Here is a 27,303-nt window from a genome sequence, read left to right as displayed (position 1 = left end):
ATTCACATAGGGCATGTAATTGTAAACAACTTTCCAATTTACTTTTATCACCAATATTGATTTGTTCTCTTGGTATTATTAGTCGAAAACTAAACCTGGGAGTTTCATACGCTAATTTCTAAGCCCTTGAAGACCGTCTCTTCTCTTCTCTATCTTTTAAAACAATACAAATTCTGGTGTAGACTGTCCTATAAATACGCTCATGCCAACAAAGCCGCAAGGATCAGGAGTCTGTTGATAAGTTTAAAGCATCCATGATGCAAATACTTCAATTTATCATCCGTTCCATAAAAAAAGATACAATATGAATCACATGATGCATTTCATCCCTACTTTTACTTAGCTCTACCCTTTTCTACATTTCAATATGGTATTATAATTGATCAATGTAAAATAATCTTTTAGTTTTGCAGCAATATTTTACAGTATTTTGTTTGTACTATAAATCTTAATATATCTAATGGTTAATTACCAAATCTTAGAGAGTTACTGTATATGTTTTATTTATCTTGATTTTGATGCATTTTGCTGCAAATATTTTTATGACAGTTTGTACATGAGTTTTGCAGTTAAAGGGACATTAAACACTAATGCCTAAATTACGAGTCTTGCATTAGGGTTAAAAAGCAGCGTTGAGAGGTCCCAACACTGCTTTTTAACGCCCGCTGGTATTACGAGTCTGGCAGGTACAGTTGTACCGCTCAATTTTTTTTCACGACTCAAAAATACTGCAAATCCACTTACGCCAATTGCATATCCTATCTTTTCAATGGGATTTTCCTAACGCCGGTATTACAAGTCTTCCTAAAAGTGAGCGGTACACCCTCTCCTGTCAAGACTCCTACCGCATTTGAAAGTCAGTAGTTAAGAGTTTTATGGGCTAACGCCGTAGTATAATACTCTTAACTAAAGTGTTAAAAAGTACACTAACACCCATAAACTACCTATTAACCCTTAAACCGAGGCCCCTCCAAATCGCAAACACTTAAATACATTTTTTAACCCCTAATCTGCCGAACCGGACATCGCCGCCACTTTAATAAATATATTAACCCCTAACCCACCTCACAAACACTAGTTAAATATTATTAACCCCTAATCTGCCGTCCCTAACATGGCCGACACCTACCTACATTTATTAACCCCTAATCTGCCGCCCCAACGTCGCTGCCACTAAATTAAATGTATTAACCCCTAAATCTAAGTCTAACCCTAACCCTAAAATAATTACACGTTTTTTAAACTAATTACACCTAATCTAATCCCCTAATAAAATAAAAAAGCCCCCCAAAATAAAAAAGCCCTACCCTATACTAAGTTACAAATAGCCCTTAAAAGGGCTTTTTGCGGGGCATTGCCCCAAAGTAATCAGCTCTTTTACCTGTAAAAAAAAAGTACAATACCCCCCAACATTACAACCCACCACCCACACACCCAAACCTACACTAAAACCCACCCAATAGCCCCTAAATAAAACCTAACACTAAACCCTTGAAGATCACCCTACCTTGAGACGTCTTCACCCAACCGGGCCGAAGTCCTCTGCGAACCCGGGCAAAGTGGTCCTCCAGACGGGCAGAAGTCTTCATCGAATTCAGGCAGAAGAGGTCCTCCAGACAGGCAGAAGTCTTCATCCAGACGGCATCTTCTATCTTCATCCATCCGGCGCAGAGCGGGTCCATCTGATGAAACGGCCAGGAGCTTGCGGCCGAGAAACGCGTCCTAAGCTCATACAATAAAGTGTTTTTAAACTTTATCTATCTCAGCACTAATTGCTTTTTACTTTGCCTGCCAAATACAACACCGCCTGCTGTCTATTTATACAGCATAACACCAGAGTATTCTGCTCCCGTCTAAAAGAGGAGAGTCCACAGCGGCCCATCCAGGAAAGCTGAATCTATTTGGCTCCAGCGTACTGACTGCTGATTTAAATGTCAGTCTGCCTTTTTGCACCTCTTTCAACAAAGGTGCCAATATCCTTGTGAGTATATTACCATCTGTTATTTGCTCAGTGTGATCCATTACTGTTGGAACTTATTTGCACTATGAGGCGCTGTCTTTCCTTTTACCTATTTTAGAGACTGTGTTATTCGATCAGACACACCCAAGACTAGCTGCCTGCTTTTTGGTGAATTCCTCTGACTACAAAACATCTATAAGTTTGAAAAAAACATTCTCGCAGAGACATTGACACTTGTCGGCTTCACTTACCAGCACTATCTCCTATGGGACTTATATCACGATAAGTTTGTTTGTCATATATTAAGAACTGTTTGATTACCAGCACATATATATTTTGGATATATTTGTTCTATTTTTTTTTCCTATAGAGATATATATGCCTTCTTACATGAATTGATTTTACCATCAAGTACTTAATTTTGCACCTATTGCATTAGCAATATCATCTCTTTTTTTCACACACTACCCACTAGGGTACAGTTAATTTGACTCACATTCGCACCTTTTGAAATTTCTTTTTATTCACATGAGTTTTTAATTTTTCCCAAAAACTCTTTCTTTTTTCATCTTTTAGCCTTACACATTATCACACCATTAATACATATTACAAAATATCTCTTTTTTTTCTCATATATCACAAACACATTTGGCGCATGCTATTACCTATTTGCTAATAGGGATTTTTCTACTCTTAAAATAAATACAAAGTTGCCTGTAAAATATTTTTTTTTTAGGTATTTAGTTTTAAATAGGATTAATTTAGTTAACTGTAGTTATTTTATTTAGATTTATTTAAATAAAAATTAAGTTAGGGGGGGTTAGGGTTAGACTTAGGTTTAGGGGTTAATAACTTTATTATAGTGGCGGTGATGTTGGGGGCGGCAGATTAGGGGTTAATAAGTGTAGGTAGGTAGCGGCGACATTGGGGTGGCAGATTAGGGGTTAATAAATATAATTTAGGTGTCTGCGATGTTAGGGGCAGCAGATTAGGGATTCATAGGTATAATGTAGGTGGCAGCGGTGTCTGGAGCGGCAGATTCACACATGAATTTAGTGCAAAATACTATCCACTATTTGGATCTTGAAATTGGGATAAAAGGAAACAACATCAAAACCAGAACCTTTTTTAAAGCAACAGACACAAACAATTATATTCACATCGCCAGCTGCCATTTGAAAAAATGGAAAACTAACATCCCTAAAGGACAATTCCTCTCCGGATTAGAAAAAACTGTTCAGATATTTATCAATTTTCAGAACAATCAGAAATATTATCACAAAGATTTGAAGAAAAATGTCATGATTCCCAAATCATAGAGAGGGCCAAACTAGAAGTCCAAACATTGGATAGAGACTCAATTTTAAAACCCAAACCAAAATACAAACATAGTTATAATACAGAAAACACCCTTTTTATACCATTTGTGACACAATATAGTTCACCAACACCATGAAATTAAAACAATTCTCACAAAACACTGGCATTTTATTAAAAAAGATCAAATTCTGGGACAAAAAATCAAAAATTATCCAGATATCATTTAAAAAAAAAGCAAGAAATCACCCAGCGAGTATAAAAATGGAAATAAGAAAAACCTTCTGGATAGTAATTTTAGAAAAGAAAAATTAGAAGGCTTTTTTCCATGCATTTCCTGCAAATCCAGTACTAAAATAAAAACCATTAAATACAATAACAATGATTATTACACAAAAATAAAAGATATTATACGTTGTTCCGACAAAAATATAATATTTTTGCTAACAAGATGACAATTTTAATGCTATTAAAACTTTTATGTTGCATGCCAACATTTTGCTACACCATTCTTAACAGCTCATACCATATATTCTATGCATATTAATAAAACATTTTTATCTCCCTTTTTCATTGGTAAATTATAATTAGTAATTGATAGTCTATGGCCCCATTTATCAAAGTTTCAACATTTAGACAATCAGTGGTTCCAATATGTCCCCTGAACCACATTGCTGCGATTACATATTGACTTTAAAATTTATCAAAAATAAGGCTTAAAGGGACAGTCTAGTCCAAAATAAACTTTCATGATTCACATAGGGCATGTAATTGTAAACAACTTTCCAATTTACTTTTATCACCAATATTGATTTGTTCTCTTGGTATTCTTAGTCGAAAACTAAACCTGGGAGGTTCATATGCTAATTTCTAAGACCTTGAAGACCGTCTCTTCTCTTCTCTATCTTCTAAAACAATACAAATTTTGGTGTAGACTGTCCTATAAATACGCTCACGCCAACAAAGCCGCAAGGATCAGGAGTCTGTTGATAACTTTAAAGCATCCATGATGTAAATACTTCAATTAATCATCCGTTCAATAAAAAAAGATACAATATGAATCACATGATGCATTTCATCCCTACTTTTACTTAGCTCTACCCTTTTCTGCATTTCAAAATGGTATTATACAGTGAGGCAAAAAAGTATTTAGTCAGCCACCTATTGTGCAAGTTCTCCCAAGATGCGAGAGGCCTGTAATTTTCATCATAGGTATACCTCAACTATGAGAGACAAAATGTGGAAACAAATCCAGACAATCACGTTGTCTGATATGGAAATAATTTATTTGCATATTATGGTGGAAAATAAGTATTTGGTCACCTATAAACAAGCAAGATTTCTGGCTCTAACAGACCTGTATCTTCGTCTTTAATAGGCTACTCTGTCCTCCACTCATTACCTGTATTAATGGCACCTGTTTGAACTTGTTATCAGTATAAAAAACACATAATTTTTGATAAAACACCATTTCACCTTTCACTTTTTAACACATTTTGATTTTATTTACACACTCAATTAATCTTAGAGATACAAATGTATCCTTTAGGTCTCCTAATATTTATATGTATATATATATATATATATATATATATATATATATAAACCGATGAGTCAGAATGTACTTTTTATGTTCAAAAAAGAACAATTCACTTAGAAACTCAATTATATATAAATTAACTTTTTAAAGTAAACAATTTTTCTAGAATCAAGCACATTTTCATACAATAGATTCTAATACACTTCATAAGCACATAGTCAAATAAATAGTCCTAATACTCTTTATATTAAATAACTGAACTCATAACATGAAATTGTGTCACACATTTCCAGAACTAATGCATTTAGGAGGGAAAAAAAGTTCCAATGATAGATGTGTTATATATATAGATTTTATTTGTTAAACTGTCAAAAATGTGTTTTATTACATATCAAAGTTTTGGGATATCAAGGATAATTAATGTATAATGGTTCCTTCCAAATATGCATGTGCAAATGTCTACGAACTATTAACAAATGATAACATATGTTATTATCAACACCTGCCGAAAAACATTACTTTTGGTTATTATAAAATCAACCTAACCAATAAGAAAAACCCTAACTTCATATAAGAATAGAATTGACAGGTAATGGGCATCTTCATAAAGGCTCCAGGCAAAACGCGTAGATCTATACTCATTACAGGAATTGAGATACGATCTCCTCTAAACTGCTTGGATTTGGATAATTGTTGTACCTCTCTTCATTTGAAGCTACGATAGTAGCTAGTGGAGAGAAGGGAACCTTTTCATTCTTCGGTTGGTATTACAGCTATTACTAATAGCAGGACACACATTATTATCACTGAGACTGGCTGAGAACAGCCTGAATTTATCTAATCACTAGATTTCTACATTCTACAAAAAATGGCATATAAGGACTGTGTCATCACCTCTATTCTTATAAGAACTGCCTGGACACTCAACATCGGATATACCGATATTTTTGTTGGATACATAAGGGCTTACTGCTATTGCCCTATCAGTGTTCACCATCAAGCGTCATCATCATCAGTGAATGGTCACTACACGTGACCCAGAAGTCAAGTAAGAATAAAGGCTCACTACAACGGATCCAAATCACAGAGTTTGAAATACAGTTACACTCTGCAACGGATCATTTGTTCAAACACAGTTTCGAAGATAAGGACTACCATAAAGGTAAATCCATAACGGCTTTTATATTCAAACAGGATTGTTTAACGCATTGCCATTTGGCTAAAAATACTTGAAACAATATCTGGATTAAAAGTATCATTATCTTAACACCACTTTTATTCAAAGTTTTTTTATCCACTGCATTGAGATACAATAGCCATGTATTTTTTCTCCCTTTTTTAAGCTTGGGCATGCCATTTTAAGCACGTCCTTAATTATTGTAACAAATAGATCAATATTGTTACATTAGACAGTTAGTTAGATAGAATTGCACAAAAGTGTTGTTTTTTAATCATTATTGTTATTGTATCATTGTTGCTATATCGTTCATGTCTATATATTTAGACACCTATATATGTTTTTAACTTATCACTTATTTTTAGTAATAGTAACACACATATATACATGTATTCTGGTTTGGTTACATCCCCCACGCTATAACAATTAACCATTGGGTCTTTATTTACATCTGCACTTATTTATGCGCCCATATATTATTTGTGTTCATATATAGCTAATAAATAGTATTCTACGTATTTCAACAAGCTTTTAGCTCTCCCCTATACTGTCTCAATATACCTATTTATAATTGGCTACAGCAGAGAAAGTAACCTAAGTTACAACATGGTAGCTCCCATTTTTTTATAGACAATAACACTTTATACTTATTTTGTCAATATTTAAACAACCAATGAAACTTTAAAAAATAAATTTACACGTTTTTCACGGACTAATCTTTTATTTGAATGCATCATTCTATCTAGCAATTATTTCAGACAGATTACGAGTGGAGCACTATTTAGTAAACTTTTTGCATGTGTCGGGTTATGCTTGTATTACAAGTTTTTCGACATCCGCCCTGCAAATGCAAACAGTATGGATTGCACACAAGCAATATTAGTGTTACATTTTTCTGCTTGACTGTTAAATATATATATATATATATATATATATATATATATATATATAAATTAAAATCAAATTAAATCTATTGCTCTTTAAAAGAAAAAAAAATCCAACAACAGTCATACAATTGTGTATATGTATTCAAATTGTTTGTAAGTAAGATGATACAAAGATGCTACATGTGGTAGGATGTGTTTTTACTATAAATACAATGACATTCTAAGCAACCAAGTCTCAAATGATCACAAGGTTGTAATTGACTGAGTCTCAAGACAATATACGCCTTCTCCCAAAGAACAATATATCACATACCTGCTTGAGTTAAATAGTTAACTGTGGAATCAGTTCATACAGATGAAGAAATTAAATTAAAAATTGAATTCCTGCAAAATGTTTAATTACGTAAAAAGAGAAACAGCCTAGCAGTGCTCTTTTATCATTTTGACTGCTTTTGCTGTAATTTAAATCCGAAAATTGTTGTTTTTACACTTATAAACAACACACAGGAGGTTTTAAGGGCTGCGTCCCTTGGACTGAGAAGCAAATACATTTTTGCTAACAAGATGACAATTTTAATGCTATTAAAACTTTTATGTTGCATGCCTACATTTTGCTACACCATTCTTAACAGCTCATACCATATATACTATGCATATTAATAAAACATTTTTATGTCCCTTTATCATTGGTAAATTATAATTAGTAATTGATAGTCTATGGCCCCATTTATCAAAGTTTCAACATTTAGACAATCAGTGGTTCCAATATGTCCCCTTAACCTCATTGCTGCGATTACACATTGACTTTAAAATTTATAAAAAATAAGGCTTAAAGGGACAGTCTAGTCCAAAATAAACTTTCATGATTCACATAGGGCATGTAATTGTAAACAACTTTCCAATTTACTTTTATCACCAATATTGATTTGTTCTCTTGGTATTATTAGTCGAAAACTAAACCTGGGAGTTTCATATGCTAATTTCTAAGCCCTTGAAGACCGTCTCTTCTCTTCTCTATCTTTTAAAACAATACAAATTCTGGTGTAGACTGTCCTATAAATACGCTCATGCCAACAAAGCCGCAAGGATCAGGAGTCTGTTGATAAGTTTAAAGCATCCATGATGTAAATACTTCAATTAATCATCCGTTCAATAAAAAAAGATACAATATGAATCACATGATGCATTTCATCCCTACTTTTACTTAGCTCTACCCTTTTCTACATTTCAATATGGTATTATAATTGATCAATGTAAAATAATCTTTTAGTTTTGCAGCAATACTTTACAGTATTTTGTTTGTACTATAAATCTTAATATATCTAATGGTTAATTACCACATCTTAGAGAGTTACTGTATATGTTTTATTTATCTTGATTTTGATGCATTTTGCTGCAAATATTTTTATGACAGTTTGTACATGAGTTTTGCAGTTAAAGGGACATTAAACACTAATGCCTAAATTACGAGTCTTGCATTAGGGTTAAAAAGCAGCGTTGAGAGGTCCCAACATTGCTTTTTAACTCCCGCTGGTATTACGAGTCTGGCAGGTACAGTTGTACCGCTCAATTGTTTTTCACGACTCAAAAATACTGCAAATCCACTTACGCCAATTGCATATCCTATCTTTTCAATGGGATTTTCCTAACGCCGGTATTACAAGTCTTCCTAAAAGTGAGCGGTACACCCTCTCCTGTCAAGACTCCTACCGCATTTGAAAGTCAGTAGTTAAGAGTTTTATGGGCTAACGCCGTAGTATAAAACTCTTAACTAAAGTGTTAAAAAGTACACTAACACCCATAAACTACCTATTAACCCTTAAACCGAGGCCCCTCCAAATCGCAAACACTTAAATACATTTTTTAACCCCTAATCTGCCGAACCGGACATCGCCGCCACTTTAATAAATATATTAACCCCTAACCCACCTCACAAACACTAGTTAAATATTATTAACCCCTAATCTGCCGTCCCTAACATGGCCGACACCTACCTACATTTATTAACCCCTAATCTGCCGCCCCAACGTCGCTGCCACTAAATTAAATGTATTAACCCCTAAATCTAAGTCTAACCCTAACCCTAAAATAATTACACGTTTTTTAAACTAATTACACCTAATCTAATCCCCTAATAAAATAAAAAAGCCCCCCAAAATAAAAAAGCCCTACCCTATACTAAATTACAAATAGCCCTTAAAAGGGCTTTTTGCGGGGCATTGCCCCAAAGTAATCAGCTCTTTTACCTGTAAAAAAAAAGTACAATACCCCCCAACATTACAACCCACCACCCACACACCCAAACCTACACTAAAACCCACCCAATAGCCCCTAAATAAAACCTAACACTAACCCCTTGAAGATCACCCTACCTTGAGACGTCTTCACCCAACCGGGCCGAAGTCCTCTGCGAACCCGGGCAAAGTGGTCCTCCAGACGGGCAGAAGTCTTCATCGAATTCAGGCAGAAGAGGTCCTCCAGACAGGCAGAAGTCTTCATCCAGACGGCATCTTCTATCTTCATCCTTCCGGCGCAGAGCGGGTCCATCTGATGAAACGGCCAGGAGCTTGCGGCCGAGAAACGCGTCCTAAGCTCATACAATAAAGTGTTTTTAAACTTTATCTCAGCACTAATTGCTTTTTACTTTGCCTGCCAAATACAACACCGCCTGCTGTCTATTTATACAGCATAACACCAGAGTATTCTGCTCCCGTCTAAAAGAGGAGAGTCCACAGCGGCCCATCCAGGAAAGCTGAATCTATTTGGCTCCAGCGTACTGACTGCTGATTTAAATGTCAGTCTGCCTTTTTGCACCTCTTTCAACAAAGGTGCCAATATCCTTGTGAGTATATTACCATCTGTTATTTGCTCAGTGTGATCCATTACTGTTGGAACTTATTTGCACTATGAGGCGCTGTCTTTCCTTTTACCTATTTTAGAGACTGTGTTATTCGATCAGACACACCCAAGACTAGCTGCCTGCTTTTTGGTGAATTCCTCTGACTACAAAACATCTATAAGTTTGAAAAAAACATTCTCGCAGAGACATTGACACTTGTCGGCTTCACTTACCAGCACTATCTCCTATGGGACTTATATCACGATAAGTTTGTTTGTCATATATTAAGAACTGTTTGATTACCAGCACATATATATTTTGGATATATTTGTTCTATTTTTTTTTCCTATAGAGATATATATGCCTTCTTACATGAATTGATTTTACCATCAAGTACTTAATTTTGCACCTATTGCATTAGCAATATCATCTCTTTTTTTCACACACTACCCACTAGGGTACAGTTAATTTGACTCACATTCGCACCTTTTGAAATTTCTTTTTATTCACATGAGTTTTTAATTTTTCCCAAAAACTCTTTCTTTTTTCATCTTTTAGCCTTACACATTATCACACCATTAATACATATTACAAAATATCTCTTTTTTTTCTCATATATCACAAACACATTTGGCGCATGCTATTACCTATTTGCTAATAGGGATTTTTCTACTCTTAAAATAAATACAAAGTTGCCTGTAAAATATTTTTTTTTAGGTATTTAGTTTTAAATAGGATTAATTTAGTTAACTGTAGTTATTTTATTTAGATTTATTTAAATAAAAATTAAGTTAGGGGGGGTTAGGGTTAGACTTAGGTTTAGGGGTTAATAACTTTATTATAGTGGCGGTGATGTTGGGGGCGGCAGATTAGGGGTTAATAAGTGTAGGTAGGTAGCGGCGACATTGGGGGTGGCAGATTAGGGGTTAATAAATATAATTTAGGTGTCTGCGATGTTAGGGTCAGCAGATTAGGGATTCATAGGTATAATGTAGGTGGCAGCGGTGTCTGGAGCGGCAGATTAGGGGTTAAAAATATAATGTAGTTGTCGGCGATGTCGGGGGCTAATAAGTGTAAGGTTAGGGGTGTTTAGACTCGGGGTTCATGTTAATGTGTTAGGTGTAGACATCATTTTTCTTTCCCCATAGGAATCAATGGGGCTGCGTTAGGAGCTGAACGCTGCTTACAGTGAGATGTGGAGCTAAATTTTGCTCTCCGCTCACTTTTCTGCGGATAACGCCGGGTTTAAAAAAACCTGTAATGCCAGCGTTGTTTTTAGGTGAGCGGTGACTGAAAACTGCTTGTTAGCACCCCACGGCTTTACCGACAAAACTCATAATCTAGCCATAAATAAATTATATAAGCATAGTAATGATGTTATTGCCCACTTTCCTCTAGTTATGTGTGTGTCCCTTTGTTTCCTATTGTGTCCACAAGTTAAAAGTATAATAAATCTTAAAATGGTCAAATCTATTTCTAGGTATGATTGAGTTTGCACAATTCCGATGAAATGACAGAGTAATTGAGTTTCAGCAAATTTTGATCACCGCAATGGAACTTAAATCAATTTCAACTATTTTCTTTATAAAATGACAACATGATAACTTTATTTGCATGTAATTTGATGCTTAATTATAGCAAGTATTCAGTTAAAGCTTTGATAAATGGGGCACTATGAGTTTAAATATAACAATGCATATTTCCAGTACATAATAAAAAATCACGAGGCATGAACAAAATCCACAGGTAGTAGGATACTCTCAGCGCTCATTTCTATCACTTGTTTTACAAAATCCACATTTTTGTCATTGTATAATCTTGCACCAGTTCAACAGAACCAAATTGTTTGTCAGCAAATTGTTAGGCACCCCAAAGGCTCCATATACAAAGCAGCGTAAGCTGCTCCAAAGCCCTTGCGGGGCAGGTTCAGATATGCACATTAGACAGCTGCTTCTTATGCTCTTCACCACCTCTGAGATGGCAAAGAGAAATCACAGAGAGATAGCTCACTAAGGGTGATTGACAGTCCCTTCTCTCACGTGATTGGTCATGTGAGAAAATGGGCGATTTTACACGGTCACTTGAGCATGTGATGATATATACGGGCATCGGATCCTGTCCATCCGAAAATGCAAATGCAGGGAACCTTGCCTACTTACACATTAATAAATGGGGACTTATTCTTATTTCCTATACCATTCTAGGAGCCATTTTGTAAGATATTTTGTACTTGCTCTTTTTATCAGGTCAGTGTGCTGTACTCAGTATGTTAACATGTTATATTACCTGATAGTGCAACATTATGTAGACAGATAAAAAGCTCTGCTGAACTAGTCTGTAATATCCAGTTCCTAATGAAGATGTTTATTCAATTTCAGTGAAGTTCTATAATGATGTTCTCTATTCTAACTTCACTAACAAAAAAAAGGAACTCTGAAAATTCATGGATGCTCATTAGGCAGTTGAAGGATTTTGTTACTGAAAAGAGACAATTTTCAAAATGTATTGAGACTCAATGCACCTGGGTGTACCACTAGGTATTCTTCCAGTTACCACCCTGAGCAAATGAGCATGACGTGCCCAATACACAATGTCTCTCACATCAAAGCAGAACTGCTTGCAACATGGAAAAAACTAAATGTATGCTTACCCTATAAATTTATTTATTTCCAGATATGAAGAGTCCACAACGTCATCAATTACTAGGGAAATATCACTCCTGGCCAGCAGGAGGAGGCAAAGAGCACCACAGCAAAGCTGTTAAGTGTCACTCCCCTATTCATAATCCCCAGTCATTCGACCGAAAGGAGAATGAAAAGAAGGAATAACACAAATGTGTAGAGGTGCCTTAGGTTTAGTAAAAAAATAACTGTCTTAAATTTAAGGGTGGGGTCATAGACTCTACATATCCAGAAATAAATACATTTATCAGGTAAGCATGAATTTTGTTTTTTTTCCTAAGATATGGAGAGTCCACAATATCATCAATTACTAGTGGAAACCAATACCCAAGCTAGAGGACACAGATGACTAGGGAGGGAGAACAAGACAGGCAGACCTAAACAGAGGGCACCACCGCTTCAAGAACCTTGAAAAGTATGCAAAGAGGACCAAGTTGCAGCCCTGAAAATCTATCCACAGAAACTTCATTTTTGAAAGCCCAAGAAGAGGAGACAGCCCTGTTGGAATGAACCATAATTCTCTCAGGAGGCTGCTGACCAGCAGTCTCATAAGCACAACGAATTATACTTCTCAACCAGAGAGAAAGAGAAGTAGCAGTAGCTTTCTGACCTTTACACTTTCCAGATAAACAAAAAAACAGGGCAGAGGAAGGGGGGGGGGAAATCCTTAGTCGCCTGTAGGTAGAATTTAAGAGCATGCACAACATCCAAGTTGTGCAACAAACGTTCCTTATGAGAAGAAGTATTAGGATATAGAGAAGGAACAACAATTTCCTGATTAATATTTCTATCGGAAACCACTTTAGGGAGAAATCCCAATTTAGTACGAAGAACCGCCTTATCAGCATGAAAAATAAGGTAAGGCGAATCACACTGTAAAACCGAGAGTTCCGTGGCTCTCCAAGCAGAAGAGATAAGAAGAGATAGCAATAAGAAAAAAAAACTTCCAAGATAACAACTTAATATCTATGGAATGCAATGGCTCAAATGGAGCCTGCTGCAAAACTTTAAGAACAAGGTTAGGGCTCCAAGGAGGAGCAACAGACTTAAACACAGGCCTGATTCTGACCAGGGCCTGACAAAAGGATTGAATATCTGGCATATCCGCCAGATGCTTGTGTAACAAAATAGATAATGCAGAGAGAACTGACTGACAGAGAACTGACTGACAATCCTTTCTCCAGATCTTCCTGGAGAAAAGACAAAATCCTAGGAATCCTGACCCTACTCCAAGAGTAGCCCTTGGATTCGCACCAATAAAGGTATTTACACCATACCTTATGGTAAATCTTTCTAGTAACAGGCTTGCAAGCCTAAATCATGGTCTCAATTACCGACTCAGAAAAACCACGTTTAGACAGAACTAAGCATTCAATCTCCAAGCAGTCAGCTTCAAAGAAACAAGATTTGGATGAAGGAATGGATGCTGAGTTAGAAGGTCTATCCTCAGAGGCAACCTCCAAGGTGGAACAGATGACATCTTCACTAGGTCCGCATACCAGATCCTGTGAGGCCACACAAGAGCTATTAGAATTACTGATGCTCTCTCCTGTTTGATACGAGCAATGACTCGTGGAAGGAGAGCAAAGGGAGGAAACAGATATGCCAAACTGAAATCCCAAGGAACCACAACAGCATCTATCAGGGCGGCCTGTGGATCTCTTGAACTTGAACCATACCTTGGAAGCTTGGCATCCTGCCAAGAAGCCATCAGATCCAACTCTGGCATCCCCCATTTGAAGGTTAATTTGGAGAACACCTCAGGATGGAGTGCCCACTCCCTGGAATGAAATGTCTGTCTGCTCAGGAAGTCCACTTCCCAGTTGTCCACACCTGGAATGTAGATTGCCGAACGACAGCAATTGTGAGCTTCCGCCAACTGAACAATCTGTGCCACCTCCTTCATGGCTAAGGAACTCAGAGTTCCTCTCTGGTGGTTGATGTAAGCCACTGAGGTGATATTGTCTGACTGGAACCTAATAAACTGGGCTAAGGACAACTGATGTCAAGTCATCAGAGCATTGTAGATTGCTCTCAACTGCAATATATTTATGGGGAGAACAAACTCCTCCCGAGTCCATAGTCCCTGCACCCTTAACGAGTCCCAGACTGCTCCCCAGCCCAGCAGACTGGCGTCCGTGGTCACAATCACCCAGGAAGGTCTCCCGAAGCATGTGCCCTGAGACAGATGCTTCTGAGAAAGCCACAGTGGGAGAGAGTCTCTTGTCAACTGATTTAGATCTTTCCTCTGACAGATCTGAATATTCCCCTTCCATTGTCTGAGCATGCATAACTGCAGAGCTCTCAAATTAAATTGATCAAAGGGAATGATGTCCATGGAAGCGATCATCAGATCAATTACCTCCATATATTGAGCCACTGATGGCCAAACAGTAGACTGTAGAGAGAGGCAAGAACAAAGAATTTTGGATTTTCTGACATCTGTCAGAAAAATGTTCATAGATCGGGAATCTATTATGGTCCCTAAGAAAACTACCCTTATAGCTGGAACAAGGGAACTCTTTTCCAGATTTACTTTCCATCTGTGGGAATGTAGAAAAGACAACAAGATCTCTGTATAAGAGTGTGCTTGTTGAAAAGATTGCGCCTGAACCAATATATCATCCAGGTAGGGCACCACAGCAATTCCCCAAGACCTGATCACTGCCAAGAGAGCCCCCCAAACCTTTGAGAAAATTCTGGGAGCTGTGGCAAGGCCAAACAGAAGAGCCACAAGCTGAAAGTGTTTGTCTAGAAATGTGACTCTCAGGAACTTGTGATGATACTTGTGGATGGGAACATGAAGATATGCATCCTTCAAGTCTATGGTTGTCATGAACTGATCCTATTGGACCAAGGGAATAATGGAATGAATGGTTTCCATTTTCAAGGACAGTACCATGAGAAAGTTGTTGAGAGACTTTAGGTCTAGAATAGGACAAAAAGTTCCCTCTTTTTGGGAACCACAAACAGATTTGAATATAATCCTAGACTCTGTTCTCCTACAGGAACTGGAACTATCACTCCCAGGGAAGAAAGGTCGCAAATGCAATTCAAGAATGCTTCCCCTTGGTCCAAGACTGATTGGGTTTCCAAGAAGACTTGGACTGTTCCTTCTTGGAAGAGGGAGAGGAAGACTTTCCCTGGAAGTTATGAAAGGAACGAAAATTACTTTGAAGTCCTTTTGGTCTTTTCTTCTAGTCTTGTGGTAGAAAATACCCTCTTCTACCAGTAATGTTAGAAATTATTTCTGCCAGACCAGGTCCAATCAAGGTCTTACCCTTGTTAGGAAGCACCAGGAGCTTGGACTTAGAAGTAATTTCCGCTGACCTAGATTTCAGCCATAATGCCCTGCGAGCTAGCACAGCGATGCCAGATATCTTGGCACTCAGTTTAATAACTTGCATGGTAGCAGCAGCAATAAAGAAAATGGCTAGTTTGAGAGCCTTAATTCTGTCTTGGATCTCCTCCAAAGGAGTCTCTACCAAAAGTGAATCAGACAAGGCGTCGTACCAATAATATGCTGCACTTGACACAGTGGCAATACAAACTGCAGGTTGCCATTGAAGACCTTGATGAACATACATTTTCTTCAAATACGCCTTCAGCTTTTTGTCTATTGGATCTTTAAAAGAGCAGCTATTCTCTATAGGAATAGTAGTTCTCTTAGCCAGAGTAGAAATGGCCCCTTCTACTTTAGTCACCGTGCGCCATGAATCTTTAATATCCCTTGCACGGTCTGGAACAAGAAACACCTCCACAGAGGAAGGAACATCAAAGTATTTATTAAGTTTAATAGATTTCTTAGGGTTGACGATGACAGGAGGGTCGTAGTCCTCCAAAGTAGCCAAAACCTCCTTTAACAAAACACAAAGGTGTTCAAACTTCAATCTGAAAGATACTACTTCAGCATCAGATGAAGGAATTATACTGTCCGAACCTGAGATTTCACCCTCAGAGGCTACCAGCGTATCCTCCTCATCAGACTTATGAGGAAGGGCAATCTGAGTAGCAGACGACGGAACAGAAACCTTACTATTTGAATCTCTAATTTTCTTATTGCATTTTCCCAGGAGACTGAGAGGAACCGCAGGGCACTGCGCATGATGCCATAGAGGCTTGGGACATTTGAGGAGAAAGCTGTGGCATTGCCTGAACAACATCATCCTGAGAAACATTTGGCTCAGAGGGCAATAATTTATCATTATACTTTAGTGTTCTAGCTAAACATGAGTCACACAATTGCAAGGGCAACACAATTTAGGCTTCTAGGCATAATAAACATTTATTGAAAGGAATATCTTCAGATTCCATCTTCAAAACTTAAGCAAATATTTTTGGCTCAAAAAATACTGTCATTGATGTCTATGGGGAGAAGAAGTTAGTGTGGTCACGATATCTGAAGTCCTGAAGCTTGTGTACAAACATTTTACTTCTGACTTGTAATAAACACTCAAACCCGCACACGTTAAAAGTTTACTTTTGAGCGCAAGCAGAATGCGCTAAATAGGGCACCACTTTTTAATAAAAACATGCAATTTGGTCTCTACTTGCAGCACCTCTAAGAAATGCTACAACTCTAAATACTAATACTGAAATGGTAGGAATATAAAACTCCAGTACGTAAGGGAGGAAAAAGGATATCTCCCTATATTATTCCTTATCTAATAACTAAAGTTTTAGTTAGACTTTTTTAATAACTGCTTATTAAAAACAGAAAAATTTATTTTCAGCACAATGTGTCTGTAATTGAGTTAAAGGGACCCAAAACTCTTTCTTTCATGATTCAGCTACAACACTGGTTTTCAAACCTGTGCCCAGGCCTCTACAACAGGCCAGATTTTCTGAATTACCTTGGATGAGAGCCGGTAAAATAACCATCAGCTGATTATTTCACCTGTGCTCTAGTTCAGATATCCTCAAAATCTGGCCTGTTAGGGAGGCCTGAGGACAGGTGAGCTAGAGCATGCACATTTAAAAACATTCTATTCTACTTCTATTGTCTTTATTGCTTTATTCTCTTGATTTTCCTGTGTTGAAGAGTAAGGAGGCAAAGTCTGAAGCCTGGAAGCAGTAATACAGGGAGTGCAGAATTATTAGGCACATGAGTATTTTGACCACATCATCCTCTTTATGCATGTTGTCTTACTCCAAGCTGTATAGGCTCGAAAGCCTACTACCAATTAAGCATATTAGGTGATGTGAATCTCTGTAATGAGAAGGAGTGTGGTCTAATGACATCAACACCCTATATCAGGTGTGCATAATTATTAGGCAACTTCCTTTCCTTTGGCAAAATGGGTCAAAAGAAGGACTTGACAGGCTCAGAAAAGTCAAAAATAGTGAGATATCTTGCAGAGGGATGCAGCACTCTTAAAATTGCAAAGCTTCTGAAGCGTGATCATCGAACAATCAAGCGTTTCATTCAAAATAGTCAACAGGGTCGCAAGAAGCGTGTGGAAAAACCAAGGCGCAAAATAACTGCCCATGAACTGAGAAAAGTCAAGCGTGCAGCTGCCAAGATGCCACTTGCCACCAGTTTGGCCATATTTCAGAGTTGCAACATCACTGGAGTGCCCAAAAGCACAAGGTGTGCAATACTCAGAGACATGGCCAAGGTAAGAAAGGCTGAAAGACGACCACCACTGAACAAGACACACAAGCTGAAACGTCAAGACTGGGCCAAGAAATATCTCAAGACTGATTTTTCTAAGGTTTTATGGACTGATGAAATGAGAGTGAGTTTTGATGGGCCAGATGGATGGGCCCGTGGCTGGATTGGTAAAGGGCAGAGAGCTCCAGTCCGACTCAGACGCCAGCAAGGTGGAGGTGGAGTACTGGTTTGGGCTGGTATCATCAAAGATGAGCTTGTGGGGCCTTTTCGGGTTGAGGATGGAGTCAAGCTCAACTCCCAGTCCTACTGCCAGTTTCTGGAAGACACCTTCTTCAAGCAGTGGTACAGGAAGAAGTCTGCATCCTTCAAGAAAAGCATGATTTTCATGCAGGACAATTCTCTATCACACGCGTCCAAGTACTCCACAGCGTGGCTGGCAAGAAAGGGTATAAAAGAAGAAAATCTAATGACATGGCCTCCTTGTTCACCTGATCTGAACCCCATTGAGAACCTGTGGTCCATCTTCAAATGTGAGATTTACAAGGAGGGAAAACAGTACACCTCTCTGGACAGTGTCTGGGAGGCTGTGGTTGCTGCTGCACGCAATGTTGATGGTGAGCAGATCAAAACACTGACAGAATCCATGGATGGCAGGCTTTTGAGTGTCCTTGCAAAGAAAGGTGGCTATATTGGTCACTGATTTGTTTTTGTTTTGTTTTTGAATGTCAGAAATTTATATTTGTGAATGTTGAGATGTTATATTGGTTTCACTGGTAAAAATAAATAATTGAAATGGGTATATATTTGTTTTTTGTTAAGTTGCCTAATAATTATGCACAGTAATAGTCACCTGCACACACAGATATCCCCCTAAAATAGCTAAAACTAAAAACAAACTAAAAACTACTTCCAAAAATATTCAGCTTTGATATTAATGAGTTTTTTGGGTTCATTGAGAACATGGTTGTTGTTCAATAATAAAATTAATCCTCAAAAATACAACTTGCCCAATAATTCTGCACTCCCTGTATATGGAAGCAGTTTTGCAAAAATGTTTTCCATTTGCAAGAGCACTAAAAGCACTAAATGGCAGGACAATCCATACATGTGCATGTTACATTACCTACCTATATATCTCTTTAACAAAGAATACCATGAGAATGAATCAAATTTAATTATAGAAGTTAACTGGAAACTTTTTAAAAATTGTATGCTATGGGGCCTATTTATCAAATGTCTGTCCGACATGATTCAGCAGATCATGTCCAACAGACATCGCTGAATGCCGACTGCATAAGCTGTCGGCATTTAACATTGCACAAGCGGTTCTAGTGAACTGCTTGTGCAATGCAGCCCCCTGCAGATTTGCAGCCAATTGGTGTTAATCAACCCGATCGTTCGCAATTGGGCAGATTGATGTCTGCAGCCTCAGAGGCAACGGACGAGTTAAGGTGCAACGGTCTTAAGACCGCTGCTTCATAACTACTGTTTCCGGCGAGCCTGGAGGCTCACACAGAAACAGGGGCACCAGGGGCCATTCGGCCCTTGTTGAATTGGCCCCTATGTCTGAATCCTGAAAAAAAATTAGTTTCATGTCCCTTTGTGCATGTAAACAAACAGACTTAATGTATGAAATGTTTTGTGAAAAACTCCTAAACAGTGTAACAGGATGGGGTTAGTGAACTATAGTAAGTGAAGTGCACTTCACTCCATCTGATAAGCAGTAATGCTGAGTTTTGTTATACATTCATTCTGGAAATATTACTAATATGAATGTTAATCCCTGACATATTATAAAAGCTTCTAAATCCTTGGGCTGTGCATACTCCATGCCAGAGTCCTCATATCCCAGAGATTCAAAGATAGATGGCCAAACTGTTCTTGGCCAAACTGTTTATTTTTGTGTAAACTGCTCATTCATCACTAGAACAAAGTATTTAATTGTTTGTTAATTGTTTAAATATAGTAATAATATAATAATATCATATAGTAAGTGTGAGATTCTGGTCATCTGTAGCTCTCGCAATCCAAAGACCACACAAGCTTTGTCCAGTTACAAATAACATTAATACCTACATTTTCCTAATGAATTTTGAAAAACTAAAGTAAAGAAAAAAGTAAAAAGAAAAACTAATTCCATTAAAAGGCATAACTGGTGTATCATAAAGGAATGTATGCAAATATTTTAACTTATTTTTGAAAAATTGTGGTGGTAGCACTGGTAAATCCATTAAGCATATACACATTATGCAGCTATATATCAAAAAAGAATATCTCTTTATTTTTTCAGTTCACCTTTATTACTGAATTCATCTATATGTTATTAGAATTTCTGGTTCCGTTGTCAGTGCACAAAGAGCTAAACTACAAGAATGATTAAGGGCACATATTTAGATTTCATGATTTCTAAGAAAGATAATTGCTACATTTTAATCTGAGACAAAAAGGCCATACCTGACATGTGCTGTAGGGTTTCTTTATACAACTAAGTTCATACTTCATTTGCCTACAAAAGAATAATAAAAAAACAGTATTAAAATATAATCATACAAAATAAAGCATTTTTTTCAAACTATAAACAAGTATCACATGACAAGCACAAATCATTAAAGGTCTTTCCAAAATGTAATATATTTTATTTATTCTAGACTGCAGCTCCCCAAAATATGTCCTGACAATCACATCCGGCCTTCTGAGAGTTTTTGTGTGACTCTCAAAACCACTGAGCAGAAACCAGACATCAATAGTTTGTTACTCTATTATTTAATTAATTCATTTTAAAAAAATGCTTAAAAAAATACAATGCAATAGCACTTACTCTGAATTTTAAATGAGCAGTGCATTTTTTTTTCACGACAAATTTAAAATCCATCTATTTCTCTGTCCCTTGTATCATGGAACAACCACCAGTGAATCATATCTATCTATATTATCTATCTATCTAGCCATCTAACTATCTATCTATCTATCTATCTATCTATCTATCTATCTATCTATCTATCTGTCTGTCTATACAAAAGGCAGTAAAAATCCATTTGCATAAAGGTAAAGTGGTCTGCACTCGCTGGATTTTCATCAAAACAAGTTTATTAAATGTGTAACATCTGGGTTTGTCTGAGGAAGAGAGAGCATCCCGAAACGTTACACATTTAAAAAACAGAATTTATGCTTACCTGATAAATTACTTTCTCTTGCGGTGTATCCAGTCCATGGATTTATCTTTTACTTGTGGGATATTCTCATTCCCTACAGGAAGTAGCAAAGAGAGCACACAGCAAAGCTGTCCATATAGCTCCCCCTCTAGCTCCACCCCTAGTCATTCGACCAAAGGTTAGGAAGAAAAAGGAGAAACAATAGGGTGCAGTGGTGACTGTAGTTTAAACAAAAAATGTTTTACCTGACTTAAATGCCAGGGCGGGCCGTGGACTGGATACACCGCAAGAGAAAGTAATTTATCAGGTAAGCATAAATTCTGTTTTCTCTTGCAAGGTGTATCCAGTCCACGGATTCATCCTTTACTTGTGGGATACCAATACCAAAGCTTTAGGACACGGATGAAGGGAGGGAACAAGACAGGTACCTTAAATGGAAGGCACCACTGCTTGCAAAACCTTTCTCCCAAAAATAGCCTCCGAAGAAGCAAAAGTATCGAATTTGTAAAATTTGGCAAAAGTATGCAGTGAAGACCAAGTCGCTGCCTTACAAATCTGTTCAACAGAAGCCTTATTTTTCAAAGCCCATGTGGAAGCCACTGCTCTAGTGCAGTAATTCTTTCAGGAGGCTGCTGGCCAGCAGTCTCATAGGCCAAACGGATGATGCTTTTCAGCCAAAAGGAAAGAGAGGTAGCAGTCGCTTTCTGACCTCTCCTCTTACCAGAATAGATAACAAACAAGGAAGATGTTTGTCTGAAATCCTTAGTTGCTTGTAAATAGAACTTTAAAGCACGAACTACATCAAGATTGTGTAATAGACGTTCCTTCTTCGAAGATGGATTAGGACACAGAGAAGGAACAACTATTTCCTGGTTAATATTCTTGTTAGAAACAACTTTAGGAAGAAAACCAGGCTTGGTACGCAAAACTACCTTATCTGCGTGGAACACCAGGTAAGGTGAATCACACTGTAAGGCAGATAATTCTGAAATTCTTCGAGCAGAAGAGATAGCTATCAAAAACAAAACTTTCCAAGATAACAACTTAATGTCTATGGAATGTAAAGGTTCAAACGGAACCCCTTGAAGAACTGAAAGAACTAGATTCAAACTCCATGGCGGAGCCACAGGTTTATAGACAGGCTTGATTCTGACTAAAGCCTGAGTAAATGCTTGAAAGTCTGGTACCTCTGCCAGACGCTTGTGTAACAGGATAGACAAAGCAGATATTTGTCCTTTTAAGGAACTAGCTGACAATCCTTTCTCCAGACCTTCTTGGAGAAAGGACAATATCCTGGGAATCCTAATCTTACTCCATGAGTAACCCTTGGATTCACACCAACAAAGATATTTCCGCCATATCTTATGGTAGATTTTCCTGGTGACAGGCTTTCTAGCCTGAATCAGAGTATCTATAACTGACTCAGAGAACCCACGCTTTGATAGAATTAAGCGTTCAATCTCCAAGCAGTCAGACGTAGAAAAACTAAATTTGGATGCTTGAACGGACCCTGTATTAGAAGATTCTGCCTCATTGGCAGTGACCATGGTGGGACAGATGACATGTCCACAAGGTCTGCATACCAAGTCCTGCGTGGCCACACAGGCGCTATCAGGATCACCGAAGCCTGCTCCTGCTTGATTCTGGCAACCAGATGCGGGAGGAGAGGAAACGGTGGAAAAACATAAGCCAGATTGAAGGACCAAGGCACTGCTAGAGCATCTATCAATACCGCCTTGGGATCCCGGGACCTGGACCCGTAGAGAGGAAGTTTGGTGTTCTGACGGGCCGCCATCAGATCCAACGCTGGGGTGCCCCATAGCTGAGTCAGCTGGGCAAATACCTCCGGGTGGAGTTCCCACTCCCCCGGTTGAAAAGTCTGACGACTTAGAAAATCCGCCTCCCGGTTGTCTACTCCTGGGATGTGAATTGCTGAGAGATGGCAGGAGTGATCCTCCGCCCACCTGATTATTTTGGTTACTTCCGTCATCGCTAGGGAACCCTTTGTCCCCCTCCGATGATTGACGTAAGCTACAGTCGTGATGTTGTCCGACTGAAATCTGATTAATTTGGCCGCAGCTAGTTGAGGCCATGCCTGAAGAGCATTGAATATCACCCTCAGTTCCAGAATGTTTATCGGGAGAAGAGTTTCTTACCGAGACCATAAGCCCTGAGCTTTCAGGGAGTCCCAGACCGCACCCCAGCCTAACAGACTAGCGTCGGTCGTTACGATGATCGACTCTGGCCTGCGGAAACATATTCCTTGAGACAGGTGATCCTGAGACAACCACCAGAGAAGAGAATCTCTGGTCTCCTGGTCCAACTGAATTTGAGGAGACAAATCTGCATAATCCCCATTCCACTGTTTGAGCATGCATAGTTGCAGTGGTCTGAGGTGTATCCGAGCAAAAGGGACTATGTCCATTACCGCAACCATTAGTCCGATTGTCTACATGCACTGAGCCACAGATGGCCGAGGAATGGAATAAAGAGCTCGGCAAGTAGTTAAGAGTTGTAGCTTTCTGACCTCCATCAGAAATATTTTCATTTCTACCGAGTGTATCAGGGTTCCTAGGAATGGAACTCTTGTGAGGGGGGAGAGAGAACTCTTTTTGATGTTCACCTTCCACCCGTGAGACCTCAGAAAGGCCAATACAATCTCCGTGTGAGACTTGGTTCTTTGGAAAGTTGACGCCTGAATTAAGATGTCGTCTAGGTAAGGCGCCACTGCTATGCCCCGCAGTCTTAGAACCGCCAGGAGGGACCCTAGCACCTTTGTGAAAATTCTGGGAGCAGTGGCCAACCCGAAAGGAAGAGCCACAAACTGAAAATGCTTGTCCAGAAAGGCGAACCTGAGAAACTGGTAATGATCTTTGTGGATAGGAATGTGCAGATACGCATCCTTTAGATCCACGGTAGTCATATATTGACCCTCCTGATCTTTTTTGGGAACCACAAACAGGTTTCAGTAAAACCCCAGTCCTTGTTCTGCAATTGGAACTGGGTGGATCACTCCCATTGTATGTAGATCTTCTACACAGAGTAAAAACGCCTCTTTCTTTGTCTGATCTGTAGACAGACGAGAAATTTGGAACCTTCCCCTTGGAGGAGAGTCCTTGAATTCTAGAAAGTATCCCTGGGTTACAATCTCTAATGCCCAAGGATCGTGTACATCTCTTGCCCAGGCCTGAGCGAAGAGAGAGAGTCTGCCCCCTACTAGATCCGGTCCCGGATCGGGGGCTACCCCTTCATGCTGTCTTGGTGGCAGCTGCAGGCTTTTTGGCCTATTTACCCTTATTCCAGCCCTGGTAAGGTTTCCGTTTTGCCTTGGGCTGTGAAGCGTTACCCTCTTGCTTTGCAGCCGGAGAGGATGAAGCGGGGGTCGTTCCTGAAATTGCGAAAGGAACGAAAATTAGCCTTGTTCTTTGTTTTAAAGGCTTTGTCCTGAGGGAGAGCATGACCTTTTCCCCAGGTGATACCTCTCTAAGTAAAACACGGAGGTTTTCTAGTTTAAATTTAAAGGCCAATGTATCTGAATCTGTCTGGGGAGGAACCCTTCCTGAATCATAGACTTCTCCCTCAGACATCAAATCACTCGCTCCCACTTCAGAGCGTTGTGAGGGTATATCGGATACGGCTACCAAAGCGTCAGAATGCTCATAATCTGTTCTTAAAATGGAGCTATTACGCTTTGCAGGTAACACGGGCAGTTTAGATAAGAAGGCTGTAAGAGAATTATCCATGACTGCCGCTAAGTCTTGTAATGTAAAAGGGTTAGACGCACTAGAGGTACTAGGCGTCGCTTGCACGGGCGTAAATGGTTGTGACACTTGGGGAGAGGCAGACGGGCTACCCTTGTTACGTTCAGTCTGAGAATCATCTTGAGCCACATTCTTAAGTGCTACAATATGATCTTTAAAGTGTATAGCATATCAGTACAAGTGGGACACATTCTGAGAGTGGGTTCCACCATGGCTTCTAAACACATTGAACAAGGATTTTCCTTAGTGTCAGACATGTTTAACAGACTAGTAGAGTACACAAACAGGCTTGGAATCACTTTAATCAAATAAAAAACACAATTTTAAAAAAAACGTTACTGTGCCTTTAAGAGATAAAAAGAGCAAACAATTTTACAAAACGGTGAAAAATGCAGCAATCTTTCTGAAATTTTCACAGTATGTAACTAAAGCATTAATAAGATTGCACCCCAAGTTTCAAAACGATTAACCCCTTAATGCCCAAACCAGAGCAGCCTAAAGCCAACACCTGGTTAAATCACTACAGCACCTTGCCACAGCCTTGCTGTGGCCCTACCTTCCCTTAGGGATCAGATTTGTGGGAATATAGCTTCTTTTATGCCCTCAAGCATCAGCAGGACCCTCCATGTGAAACAGCATGAACTTATCTGCAATTCTAAGTGTGCATCTGAGGCACAAAATTAGGCCCAGAGACATGGCCAAGGTAAGAAAGGCTGAAAGACGACCAGCACTGAACAAGACACACAAGCTGAAACGTCAAGACTGGGCCAAAAAATATCTCAAGACTGATTTTTCTAAGGTTTTATGGATTGATGAAATGAGAGTGAGTCTTGATGGGCCAGATGGATGGGCCCGTGGCTGGATTGGTAAAGGGCAGAGAGCTCCAGTCCGACTCAGACGCCAGCAAGGTGGAGGTGGAGTACTGGTTTGGGCTGGTATCATCTAAGATGAGCTTGTGGGGCCTTTTCGGGTTGAGGATGGAGTCAAGCTCAACTCCCAGTCCTACTGCCAGTTTCTGGAAGACACCTTCTTCAGGCAGTGGTACAGGAAGAAGTCTGCATCCTTCAAGAAAAACATGATTTTCATGCAGGACAATGCTCCATCACACACGTCCAAGTACTCCACAGCGTGGCTGGCAAGAAAGGGTATAAAAGAAGAAAATCGAATGACATGGCCTCCTTGTTCACCTGATCTGAACCCCATTGAGAACCTGTGGTCCATCATCAAATGTGAGATTTACAAGGAGGGAAAACAGTACACCTCTCTGAACAGTGTCTGGGAGGCTGTGGTTGCTGTTGCACGCAATGTTGATGGTGAACAGATCAAAACACTGACAGAATCCATGGATGGCAGGCTTTTGAGTGTCCTTGCAAAGAAAGGTGGATATATTGGTCACTGATTTGTTTTTGTTTTGTTTTTGAATGTCAGAAATGTATATTTGTGAATGTTGAGATGTTATATTGGTTTCACTGGTAAAAATAAATAATTGAAATGGGTATATATTTGTTTTTTGTTAAGTTGCCTAATAATTATGCACAGTAATAGTCACCTGCACACACAGATATCCCCCTAAAATAGCTATAACTAAAAACAAACTAAAAACTACTTCCAAAACTATTCAGCTTTGATATTAATGAGTTTTTTGGGTTCATTGAGAACATGGTTGTTGTTCAATAATAAAATTAATCCTCAAAAATACAACTTGCCTAATAATTCTGCACTCCCTGTAGAAATAAATGACTGAACATACCTTATCACCCTGCAAACTGTTCCCCCCAACTGAAGTTTTCTGGTACTCCTCAGTCCTGTGTGGGAACAGCAGTGGATTTTATTTACAACATGCTAAAATAATTTTCCTCTCAGAAGAAATCTTCATTACTTTTCTGCTAGAGAGTAAATAGTACAAACCGGTACCATTTAAAATAACAAACTTTTGATTGAAGATAATAAAACTACAATTCTAACACCACATTCACTTTACACTCCCGAGAGAGACCCTAGTGCTTAGAGCCAGCAAAGAGAATGACTGGGGGGTGGAGCTAGAGGGGGAGATATATGGACAGCTTTGCTGTGTGCTCTCTTTGCTACTTCCTGTAGGGAATGAGAATATCCCACAAGTAAAGGATGAATCCGTGGACTGGATACACCTTGCAAGTGAAAAGTACTTTTGATTAAAATCCAGTGAAGGGAGATCTCTTTCTCTCTGTATTTTTTTGCACATGTTCAATAGGAGCTAATGCCTAGGAAAGTGTGCATATAAAATAACTGTGAATTGTATGAAAATGCAAGTGAATTGGGAAAATGTTTTTTAAAACTGCATGCTCTGTCTAAATCATGAAAGTTTAATTTTGGCTTTAGCGTCCCTTTAAGCTTGT

Source organism: Bombina bombina, chromosome 2 (genome assembly GCF_027579735.1).
Source record: "Bombina bombina isolate aBomBom1 chromosome 2, aBomBom1.pri, whole genome shotgun sequence".
Lineage (NCBI taxonomy): Eukaryota > Metazoa > Chordata > Amphibia > Anura > Bombinatoridae > Bombina > Bombina bombina.
This window is presented reverse-complemented; position numbering follows the sequence as displayed.